The sequence below is a fragment of the Stegostoma tigrinum genome, chromosome 34, assembly GCF_030684315.1.
Source record: "Stegostoma tigrinum isolate sSteTig4 chromosome 34, sSteTig4.hap1, whole genome shotgun sequence".
NCBI classification, from domain to species: domain Eukaryota; kingdom Metazoa; phylum Chordata; class Chondrichthyes; order Orectolobiformes; family Stegostomatidae; genus Stegostoma; species Stegostoma tigrinum.
The window spans coordinates 17,502,359-17,514,907 of NC_081387.1; the positions used below are offsets into that span (position 1 = coordinate 17,502,359).

The window sequence follows — 12,549 nt, forward strand, 5'->3', positions numbered from 1 at the left end:
TTCTCCAACCTCATGACTGACTTCTTCCAAAAGATTTGGCAATTTCAGAGGTGAATTCATCTGCTGGCCCCATGAATTTTGAGCCCCGCCCAGCAGCCAACTCAGCCACTGATACCCAGCACCCAAAGCTTTCACTGCCAAAACAGCACCAAATCTTGCTGGGCATTAACAGGCAGGAACCAGACCCTACCAGCCATTTCAAATCCTGGTCCAAAATTGCTGGTTCAAAGATACAGAATTAGGTTGTACCATTATACGAGCTTGCATGGTCTATCTGAAAATATAGGTCAGAGATCAAGCAGCCATGATTCTCTCAAAGCTGAACTTTTGCCGTCTTCACCATTTCTAGCACATGCGACAGATGCCCAACCTGAGGGCCTTTTAACCGCAATCACACAGGTCACTGGAAGTCTACTTGATACCATTAGAAATCCTGCCAGATGCAAGGTGGTAACTGGCAAGGGGAGTCAGAATGAAAGAGGGCACCAGATGGAAAGTTAAGTATGCAGTCAGCAAGAGATCAATGTGAGAGAGGTAGCAACAGTCAATTATCAGGCAGTATGTTTCCACATCATTCAGACTATAACAGATTTATAGAGGGCAGCAGTAACCTGGAATTGGCCTAGTGATGAAGCACTAAGCTGAAAGCTGGAACAGGTTTAGCAACAACACTTATGCACTGTACAATTCAAGTTCAGTTCTCAACACAGCTGTTGAGTTCCATAAAGGTATAATTTACAGTTCTGACCCAAAATCACACATCAAAAGGCACAATGATATAATAAAACCTGTCTCCTTTACAAATTAATCTTCTTCACCTGCACCTTCTTTATAGACTCTGGGTCAGAAAGCAACAAAATTTGTAACTTGCTCAGAGACAGAGGAACAAGAAGCTATAAATGCCAAATTCTTTTGTTTGTCATAAAACACTGCTGCAAGATGGCGGTTAAACACAGTTTGACATCTGAGTTTCAGCACCAACAGTTTTATTAAATCCTGAACTGCCTTCTCCATATTGAACACTCCCACTTTAGGTACAGCATGAAATTAGATAAAGAGTAAAGCTCACACTTCAAAGTCCCATCAAACAACTCCTAGGGCAAACAGCACCAATTAGCTACACATTAAAGTCCCTTCTGCTCTTTTAAACTGAAAGTAAAGATCTCTCTGCTTTCTAAAATAAAAGCTCCCTCCACACTTTTGTATTAAAAGTAAACTGAAAGTAAAACATGAACGAAAACAAAGTCGCTGGAAAAGGTCAGCTGGTCCAGCAGCATCTCTGAAGGAAAAAACAGAGTTAACATTTAGGGTCTGGTGACCCTTCTTCAGAAGTGAAGTAAAGCACTCCTGCCACTGACCCCATCAAACACTCCCAGGACAGAGACAGCAAAGATCACGTAAAGTGTAAAGTTCCCTCTAGTTTTTTTCGACTGAAATTAAGGCTTCCTTGACACTTTCCCCGTCAAGCACTCTCAGGATAGGTATAGCATGGGGTCAGATACAGACTACTGCTTCTACTCAAACTAAAAAGTAAAGCTGTCTCCATCTGTCCCATAAGTCACTGCCAGGGCAGGTACAGTACAGGTTTAGATACAGAGAAAAGCTCCCTGTACACCGTCCCATCAAACACTCCCAGGTTAGGTGTGGATTGATAAGGTACAGAGTACAGCTCCCAGGACAGGTGACATACTTTACAAGACAGAATTCAAAAATTGTATACTTCTCACACACAAATAAGACTGCCCTGAGCAGACAAACTATTTTCTTAACCTTACATACCCTCTACAGAGTCACTCTGTGAAGTCTCTCACCCAATAGTCTTTCTGCACCACACAGACCAGGAAATATCCAATCTTCAGTTCAATTCAAGGTCCTTGCTGATCTCACAGGGAGAGAGGTTGTAAAATATGCTCTGTGCCCAAGGCGAAGAGGTGTGGAGGGAAAATAAACAAAACACAGTAAAAGGCAAAGCTAAACTTCCTGCAACTTATTACTATCCAACATCTGACGAAGAGCCCAAACTTGTCTGAATACACCACGTGGTTAAACTGCCGGCTCACACCTGTCTGTCCTCATTTTCACACAGGTGTTAACCTGTGCGATTCAAATGCTGAGTTTAAAAGCAAAAATCTTTGGGCGGGGCAGCAGAATCTGCCGCTACCTCCACTCCACCAGCCCTTCCCATTCCTTCCAGCCGGGTATTTGATTCTTAAGGTGAGGATAATAATATTTCGGCAGGACAAGTTCTTCTTTAACAACCAATGATTAATAAAAAGACAGGACACGAGGGTCACAGGGCAGTAAAAAACAACAGAAGAAGTGGGAATCATGAATGAAGGTAAAGGAAAGAAAGGATGAAAAGGCATCACAGGATAGTGGACGGATGAATGCACAAGGTCAGGTGTTGATCTTAGAGAGAATGGAAGAGGGGTATGAAGTAAAGGAAGGGGCAAAGGAATAGGAAAGACAAAAACTGAATGCAAGGGAAAAAAAAAGTGGCAAAATCAGAAGTGATAGAGCAGATGAAATAAAAATAACATGCTGACTAAAGTCAAAGGGGCTGTATGTATCTTTAAACTCAAAATTCCTTGAGCAGAGTTTCTGGGCTGGGGGCTATTCCTCTCTTTCTCCCCCATGATGCTTTGTCTCTTTTCCTGTCTGTACCCATTCTTCCATACATCTTCAGAGGAATTGCTTGTGTGACCTTCATGCAACTGCCTCCTACCATTTTGCTGTTGGCCAGTGGGAGTCCCGCTTGCTTTTCTTTTCCAGTTATTTTTCACCTCTGTCCATTCCCCTGACTCCTTCGTTGACTAATACTCTTTTGATTCTGGCTTCTTGGGTGGATGTTGACTTGGTTGTTTCTTTACTCTACAGGGCCTCTTTCTCTCCTTGTCAGCCTTTTCTTCCTTCTGGGCGATGTTCATGTCAATGCATGTGCTGACACCTTACTGTCCAGTTAGGGCTCGTGTTACCACATCTGACCATTGAACAGATGTGGCTTTCATCTTGGGCAAGCCTGCTTCCCTACAGAAATCGCAGCTCCTGGAGTCTTTACAGTCATTGATCAGGTGCCCCTCCTTCTTACTGTTCTTGTAGAGGATCACTTGCAGTCCGTTGAATCATGCACTGAACCCCCATACATTCGGCTTACTCTAGGCTGTCCTGCGTATGTCTAGTAACCTCCGCTTGGGAAGCTAAGTGGTGGTTGGAGGAAGTTACTGCAGGCGTCCACATTTAGGGTCACCTTGACTTGCCACTTGCTCATCCAGATCTCAAATGGGTCCATTTCATCAGTGCTGCCTCTGTCCAACTAGACATATATTCTCAGTAAGTTCAGGACATCTGCTGCAGAATGTGGGGAGTTATACATGGGATAGTAACCAGCCAGCTCCTCTATGCATGAAGGACAAACAATAGTGCTGGAGACAGGACAGAGAGTGCACCCTCACGTCCCACCTTTTCAATGCCTTCAAGAGACACTCACATTGCTTCACTCACTGGAAGGTCACATCAAACCTACCACTACCAATCCACCACAGGGAAAGTCCTGCAGGCAGTAAATATCTGCTTTTTTATTTCAAAAATGTATTTTATTCAGAAAAAAAGTCTTTATGTATGTACATAACGATTAAAGCAGTTCAGTTCTAAACAGTAGCACAATGTTGAAGAAACAAATACTGGAATTTGACTCTATCCAGTCAACAAACCATATCTGCTATTTGGAACCCACAGCACAGCAATCTAGAACAAAAACAGAAGGTGCTGGTAAAGCTCAGCAGGTCTGGCAGCATCTGTGAAGAAAAAAAAATCAAGTTAAAGTTTTGGGCTCAGTGACCCCTCCTCAGATCTCGGACAATCTTCTTCACAAAGAAGCGTTGATCGATTGGCATAATTTCTTTAACCTTCTTTACAGTCTCCCCGACTGTGTTCTAGAGATCCTGGCCTGGGGTGCAGGGATTCCAGAGGTCAGAGCTCTGAACTGGCATTAGGCCGAAGCCAGCATAAAGATCCACCAATAACAGATCAGCTCAACTGACGATCCTCCAACATCTACTAACCATTTAGAGATGGTCTTGAAATCCTGTCATGACTCACAACTCAGGACTTACACTTGATCTTAGCCAAAAGGCTGAGAAGTTTCCGGTCAATGTTAAATCCCAAGGATATTGCGAGTGGAGGAATTCAGTGATTCCACTGAATGTCAAGATGCGTTGCTTAAATTCTCTCTTTTTGGATATGATAATTAACTACCACTTATCAGTCCAAGCCTGCATGCTGTCCATGTCTTGCTACATTAGTACTACTTCAGCATCTATGCTAAATGTTGTACAAACATCAGTGAATGTCTCCACGTCTTACCTTATGATCTTAAGAAGGTCATTTATTAAGCAACTGAAGATGATTGGGCTTTGGACACTCTCCTAAGGAATTCCTACAATGATATCCCAGAGCTGAAATGACTGACACCCCACGCCCCCACGCAACCCAACATCCACAGGTGTCTTCCTTTGTGTTTGGTATCTAATGGTGAGTTTTCCATTGATTCTCATCATGTTTTGGTTTTTGTTCAAGGTCCTTGATGTCGCACTCAGTCAAATACATCCTTGATGTCAAAGGTACTTGATCTTATCTCCCCTCCCTCTTTCTTTTAAAATCTGTATTCAGACCAAAGCTACAACGACGTCAGGAGCTGATTGTCTCTGGCTGAAGTCAAACTGAGCTTTGGTGAGTGTTTTATCTCTACATAAGTGCTGCACGATAGCACTAGATCACAGCAGGTCAGGCAGCATCCATGGACAGAGAGCTAGCTAATGATTTCGACTTGGATGATTCTTCATCAGAGCTGATGTGGAGGGGACGGCATTTGTTTGGGGGAGGGGTGGTTGTGGAGTGTAGAGTGCTGGGGGAGAAAGGATGTTGATAGTTCAGATTAAGTGATCAGAATATTCGGAATGCTCTCTCTCCATGGATGCTGCCCGACCCAATGTCATCTACAGTATTTGTTGTTTTCAGTACAGATTCTAGCATCTGCAGTAATTTGCTCCTACCTTCAATTACTTTGCCGATGATCAAGAATAGACGGTTACACCAGTCACTGGTTGGATTAGAATTCACCAACTTGTTGTCGTCAGGATGTACCGAAGCAAATTTCTATATTGCCACTGGATGCCAGTGTTGTCGCTGTACAGGGACAGCTCTGCTCGGGAAATCAATTTGTTAATTGATTGAAATTAAATGTTTCTCAGCTACCATGGTGGAATTTGAACTAATCCCTCGAAAGCAGACCTCCAGGTTTCCAATTGAGTAACGTTATACTGCTCTAACTTCCTTGTTGCACTTAAATCATGAGGATCATTACCTTTTCTGGCCTGTGGGAGAAGAACAGTGTCTGCTCCATTCCTCCAATTATACTGACCTCATGCTGCCAGTCAATAACAGGAGTCTGACAGTGAGTGTGACATATTAATGTTTGAACACTGCTGGGGAAGTGATTCACCAGCAAGTTATTAAGTGTCATGTCATCTGAGCATTCTAAAATAGGGGCTGGATAGAATCTTCACATGGTTTTGTGTCAAAAATGAATAATGAGCAGCTAACTGTTACAGAGAGACCAGAGGGAATCTTTCCACTGTGTTTATAATGTCACTGACACAGAGAGAGAGAGAGAGAGAGAGACAGAGAATTATCACTGGAATGTTAATCCAGAAGCCCAGGTAATGTTCTGGGTACCTGGGTTCAAATCCCACCATGGCAGATGAAAGAACTTGAATTCAATAAATACCTGGAATTAAGATTCTAATGATGACCATGGATTCAATGCCAAATGTTGGCGGGGGGGGGGCACATTTGGTTCACTGATGTCATTTAGGGAAGGAAAATGCCATCCTTACTGCTCTGGACAATATGTGACTCCAGACCCATTGCAATGTAGTTGACTCATAACTGCCCTCCGGGTATGAGTAATAAGTGCAGGCCTGGCCAGTGATACCATCATCCCGTGAATAAACAAAAAAACTGACAGTGAGAACCACAGGGAATCTGTGGTGTTTATAATGGTCACTGACACAAACACACACACACACAGTGAGGGAAAACTCACTGTTTCCACTCTCTCCGTAATACAGACCAGGAGAAACTTTACCAATGTGTTATTAACGGACATTGACTGGGCCAAGTTCTTCTGCATTATGGTTATGGACTTTTGGACTAGTAACTCAAAGACTCAGGCAAATTATCTGAAGACATAAATTCAAATCCCACAGTGGCAACTGGAGAAATTAAATTCATTTAAAAGAAAATTTGCAATATAAAGCTAGCATCAGCAATATGAGCACAAACCCCGGATTTTTGTAAAATCCCTATTTGGTTCACTCATGCCTTGCAGGTTGCAGGAGAAACAATCTGCTTTGCATAACTGGTGAGTGCTTCAGGTGACTCCAGACTCACTGCAATTTAGTTTTGATTGAGAACTATTCTAACAATATAGCAGGCTACTCTGTTGTCTTGAAGAGGGTGGCCCACCATCACCTATGTAAGATTATTTTGGAAAGGCAATAAAGTGCTGGCCTTGACAGAGATGTCCATGAATGAATGACAGAAAATCTGCAAAACTGAACATTCTACTGAAAGATATTTACGTAACGTTGGAGCTTAGCTTAAATAATAAAAGTGGTTTACAATCACGAATCAAATTGTTTCCTAGCAACTGTGTAAAAATCAGCTGATCTTCATCTGCAAAAGGCAAGCAGGGGCAGTCGATGTTTATGTTTCTGGGACAGGAGGTCATCCTAGTTTAAGCAGAATCATACACACACATACACACACGCGCTTTCCATTTACTACAGATCAGACATCTTGCAGAAAGGAGTGTGGTAGTGGAGTGGATACCCTCAGATTTGATGTAATTTGCAGTTCTAAATATTAAAATATCTTTGGTTAAACCACAGTTCAGAGCAAAAACACCACTTTGCACCACCACAAACTCTGAAACACTCCATCCAAATTGCATCTCCCTTCGACCGTTTTCTGATTTTACGTCAGGTAACTTCCTATGTCAGCTAAGTAATCCAGAATGTAGACTTGGATAAAAGTGTGCAAAAATGGGGAATAAGTCATGGAGATCGAGAGGAAAGGGGTTTATGGGAGGCAAGTGGGTGAAATACAGAAACGGGGAAGAGAAACATGGAAATATTGACCATAGGAATGTTTGGCCCTTTGATCCAACTCCGCCATTGATGCAGGCCAACATGAGTGAGAGAAAGAAGAAAGGAGTTGCAAGGTGAGAGGAAGAGAGAGAAAGAAGTGAACATGAAGAAGTGGAGAGCGTGAAGGGGGAAGAAGATAAGTGGAGTGTAAAACGAGAATGAAATCGGCACAGAAATCAAAGAATAGCAGAGGCAAAAGGCCAAGGAATAAGAGCTACCAGGCCAGAGTGAACAGGGGGAGGAAGGGAGAAAGGAGAGGATGGACTGATGGGGCAGAAGGGTTGAACAGGGCATAAATGGGGAAAGGGTGCACAGAGGGTGGAGACAAAAAGTGACAAGAGGGCGGAAAGGGGACAGAGAAAGGCAATGGAGATGGGTGGAACAATGGGGACCAAGAGACTTAAGGAGCACAGAGCGTGAAGGTAGCAAACAGAGCTCAGAAGGACCGTGGGGGGGGGGGGGGGTGGAGCAGCGAGGATATAGTGGGACAGAAAATTGATGGGAAAGGGGCAAATGGAGTACAGGGAGGAAGGAGATGCAGAAGGAGGAACAGGTAGGCACAGGGAAGCTGGAAGGAGAGGAGCCATGGTGATGGAGAAGGGCAAGGAAAGAACAGCAGTGGAACAAGGAGGAGAGATCGAGGAAGGCATGGGGGAAGACTGAAAAGGCAAGGAGACATGACAGTCTGGAGAAAGAAAAAGAGAAGCACCTTGAGAGGTGGACAGTGGCAAGAGTGAGGGAAGGAGGTCAGAAGATGGTGGGGGCAAACAGTGAGAAAAAGGAGCACAGACAGACAAAGTGGATAGTGAGGGGGACATCAGTCTAGTAGGAATAAAACAGAGTCATATTGGACTCAAACATTAACTCAATTTCTCTCTCCAGGTGCTGCCAGATTTGCTAAGTTTGTCCAGTAGGTCTGGTTCTATTTTACATCTCTAGTATGTGCAATATGTGGTTTCGTTTCACTGATAATACATGAATTAGACACTCTCCAAGACATTCATCAATTCAATTTCTTAGATGTAGAGTCAATTGGCAAACAGTTGGTTTTGCCAAAATATTTTTAAACTGCTCAAGCTGCCCTCTATCCAACACCTTAATATATATGAAAAGCAGGATTAAAGAAGATGTGTACCGTATTGGCGGGGGGGGGGGGGGGGTGTTGTTGCTTACTGGTCTTGCTAAGTCACTGTAAGTTCAGGGAAATAATACAGCAATCTGTTCGCCAAATGCTTCAGCAATGACTCTATGAACCGCGAGATCGCAGTGCAAATCACAAAAGTACCACTGGAGCCAAAATGTTTCCAAACCCCCTGCCAACTTCAGCTGCAACTTGATGAGAAAGGAGAGGAACCATAAATGAAACCCTCCAAAAATAAATTGAAGAGTGGTAACTGTAATAAAGAAGAGAGATCTTTACCCTCGGATACATGCGAACAAAAGCTCAAATCCATGTCCTCTTAGCTTTGCAAATATATCAGAGACCGATCTGACAGTTAGCTCGAAACGGGTGGGGGTGGGTGGAGAGGTGTTTTCAAACAGGCAGACAATACCATAAGAAGGCTCAACAACGAGTGCTGTTAAAATGCTGTGAATGTGTTTGCAAGTGATCACAGGCACTTACCTCACACTGCTGGATGACTGAAAAAGGTTTTTTTTGTTTTGCAAATCCCGATCTACATACAATCGCAACGCAAAGATGCCACAGCCGTTCAGTATTCCAGGAGACGAGATTTTAGGATCATTCCATTTGGCCTTGCATTTTTAATCCATTCTCTCTCATCCCCCCCTCCCTCCCACCCACCCTATGCTCCCTGTCACTTTGCTAACTGGCAGCTTACATTGTAGCTCTGCACTGCTGCTTCGCTGCAAACTCTCCGGTTAAGCCTGCCTCTTCGCGGTCGGCGTCAATCACCACGCCCTAGCTAACTCTACACCAGTAGACACAGAGCTCACCCAACTGGTTCGGCCCATTGGAGGCTGCTCCAGCTTTGATTGACAGCCCGCCTTGCCTAGTCTCGGTCAACATACCAAAGGGCCCGGCCCGGCTTCCGCGACTGCTCATCTTAAAGGGACAGCTTTTACTACCTACAACCACCGTCCACCAAAATCACCTCAACAAAATTAAATTAGATTAGATTCTCTACAGTGTGGGAGCAGGCCATTCGGCCCAACAAGTCCATACCGCCCCTTGGAGCATCCCACCCAGACCCATCCCCCTACAACCCACACACCCCTGAACACTACGGGCAATTTAGCACGGCCAATCCACCTAGCCTGCACATCTTTGGACTGTGGGAGGTAACCCGAGCACCCGGAGGAAACCCACGCAGACACAGGGAGAATGTGCAAACTCCGCGCAGACGCTGGCATCGAACCTGGGTTCCCTGGTGCTGTGCGGATATTGAAATCAGAAGCTTTCGGAGTTTTGTCAGATATTTGTCAGGGTAGATTATAACCTGGTGTCGTGTGACTTCTGACTTTGTACTCAGACAACAGTGACTAGGTACAGAACACTCCTTTAGTACTCGGGGGCAGAGTGAGTGGGTACAGGCTTCAGTACTGGGCACGGTAGTGAGAGCTGGAGCAGGCGGCGAGAGCGGGAGCACATAGTCCGAGGCGGCAGTGAGGGCAAGCATGGCCAGGCGCTTACGGACTGTGATGTTAAACTATTAATTGTGTTTCATTGTTTTTCTATGCTTTAGTAAGAAGGACTGTAATGAGAAATCTGATTTCTTTACCTGCTTTATTTATTTTTTTCTGCTTTGTACTAGGATTCTGCGCCTGAGGTACATTTGTGCCTGAGCAGCTTGTAAACTTTTCACTGTACTCATGCGAGTGAATACATGTGACAATAAAAGCTAATTCATTCATTCAGAGGGCACAGTGACTGGGTACAAAAATATACCTTCAGCACTCCAAGAGCACAGTGACACATGTACATTCACTGTACTGCAATATGTAATGAGGTGATCTGCGTGAAAGCTTGTTAACCACATGATGTTACACTGACCCCTGAGCTTGTGATTAATTAATTCAGCCAATAGCTGTAGGTCAACCTGTCCTTTCAACTCAGATCGCTTTCATTTGTCGTTCCAACCAGTCATGCATTAGTGGCCACATTATGTAATTAACAATCTGTAAACTATCGTCCTCGAATAAAACCATGGGTATTGGAAATATGATTCGGTACGTGGGAAATCATTGAGAAGTACCACAATCGCCATTCTCCTTTAAGAGGCAGTGCAGAGGCAATTTACTTTGGTCCTATTTTCAAATGCCGGAATTCACTTTTGAGCTATGTTCTCACGCACCATAAAGTCATATACAAACTGTCTAATAACAGCTCCAACATGGCTTAAAGTATAATGCGCTACAATGTTCAATTTCAAGAAAGGAAGAAACAGAAAATTGGATGCGGTAGGTTATTTCGTGTCATTGGGAAAGTGCTAGAATTCAATATTTGAGGAGGTAATAGCTGTGAATAGAAAACCATAAAATAACTAAGGAGAGCCAATACGGTTTTGTGAAAGGGAAAGGGAAATTATGTTTGCCAAAATTCTAAGGGTTCTTTCCGGCTGCAAAACGCAGGTTAGATAAATGGGACCCAATAGTTGTTACAGGTACTTGGAACAGCAAAAAGCATTCGCTGTTAAAAAAAACGTTAGTGTGCAACTCAAGAGCTGGTGGTGTTGGAGTTAAATAATAGTATGGAAATAATAGTTTGGCTAACTAACAGGAAACAGAGTCATAGTAAATGCGTCATTTTCACCTTGCAACTTGTAACAAGTTGGATGCCACAGTTAGCAACGCAGAAGTCTCAGCTTTTTACAATCTTATTATTAATACATTGGATGAATGGGCCAACAATATTGTCAAATTTCCAAACGACACAAAGATAGATTGGAAAATGACTTGTGAGGAAGAGACAAAGAATTTGTAAGATGATCTAAATATTTGTTACACAAACTATTATGTTTGTATATTCATATAATATTCATTTTCATTGAAAAAGAATATGGAGAATTACTTCAATGGAAGGAGACTGTGGAATGCTTTGGTAGAGAGAGGCCGGAGTGTCCCTGTACATGAATCTTGCAGGTACAACAAGCGATTAGGAAAGCAAGTGGGATGTTAGCCTTTATAGCAAGGAGGATGGAGTATAAAAGTAAAAGGTTGCTACAACTGTACAGTGCTTTAGTGAGACTGCACCCAAAGTGTTGTATACATTTTATGATCTCATTACTTAAGGAGGGATGTATTTGCATTAGAAGAGTTCAGAGAACATTCACTAGGCTGATACCTGGGATTGAGGGTTCATGGAAAAGTTGAGCAGGATGAATCTATGTTGGTATTTAAAAGAATGAGAAGTGATCTTATTGAAATGTAAAGAAAATGCCCTAATAGGCTTGACAGGGTATATGCTGAGAGGGAAATTTAGATCTGGGAAGCTCAGTTTATTAATATGGAGTTTCCAACATAAAATGGAGACGAGGATTATTTTCTTACAGAGGGAATTCTTCGGAATACTCTTTGGAATTCTCTTTCACAGAAAGCAGTGTAGACTGTGGGGCAATGAATGCAGTCTGAGTTAGACAGATTTTTGACCAGCAAAGGAGTCAAGGATTATTGTGGGGGGAGCACAAAGGGGACTGTTGTGAGGGGAGACTGGTAGGACTGTGGCATGAAGATCACCTGTGATGTGACTGAATGGCGGAATAAGCCTAACGTGCTGAACGGCTTACTCCTGCTCCTACTTTCTATGATCTGATGAGCCCTGTTCCATAGCTGGTCAGCTCTCCATATAATTTCTCATCTTCTGTGATGGGCCAGAAGCAAAATGTTTGCCATTGGATAATCTAAATAAAATGAATGGAGTCAACAAGATTTGTAGACAAACTATTTCCTCTGTTGTGGGAGTTCAAAATAAAAGCAGCATAAACTTAATATGGAGGCAGGCATACAGGTGTGTACAGAGGGAAGCACTTTATCACATTAGAAATCATGGATTTCTGAGCACTTTCCACACAAAAGCTACCAGATTGAGAGAAGATTAAAGTTAACAAATTCCCCATGAGTAAGGATATGGAGGGACATGGAACAAAAGGGATTGAGGGAGCTGAGATACAGATTAACCAAGATATAACTAAAAAAGTGGAACTATGCTCGCATGACACTTAAGTGACTGAATGACACCTGTTCCTACATTCCCACATGATTCATAGTTTCACCTGCTCTTTTGCAAGTTTCCTCACTTTTGCCCTTCTTTTGTCAATTGTCATGATGAACACTATGGTGAATGTCTCTCAATTATTGACTTTGTGGGAGTGAGTGTCAGTGA

The 12,549-nt window shown here is 43.1% G+C and overlaps 1 protein-coding gene across 18 annotated transcripts in view; it reads right to left on the reverse strand.

Annotated features, from left to right (window-relative positions):
- Positions 1 to 12,549, reverse strand: part of LOC125446329 (ras/Rap GTPase-activating protein SynGAP-like) — a 746,401-nt gene that overhangs the window by 320,720 nt on the left and 413,132 nt on the right. Inside the window, exon 1 of one of the 18 annotated variants that reach the window (XM_048519823.2) lies at positions 8,833 to 8,980. The exons of the other annotated variants lie outside the window; for them this stretch is intronic. The gene's annotated coding sequence lies outside the window, so the exon portion shown is untranslated. Of the gene's footprint in view, positions 1 to 8,832; positions 8,981 to 12,549 lie in introns of those variants that run through there. 18 annotated transcript variants of the gene reach the window in all.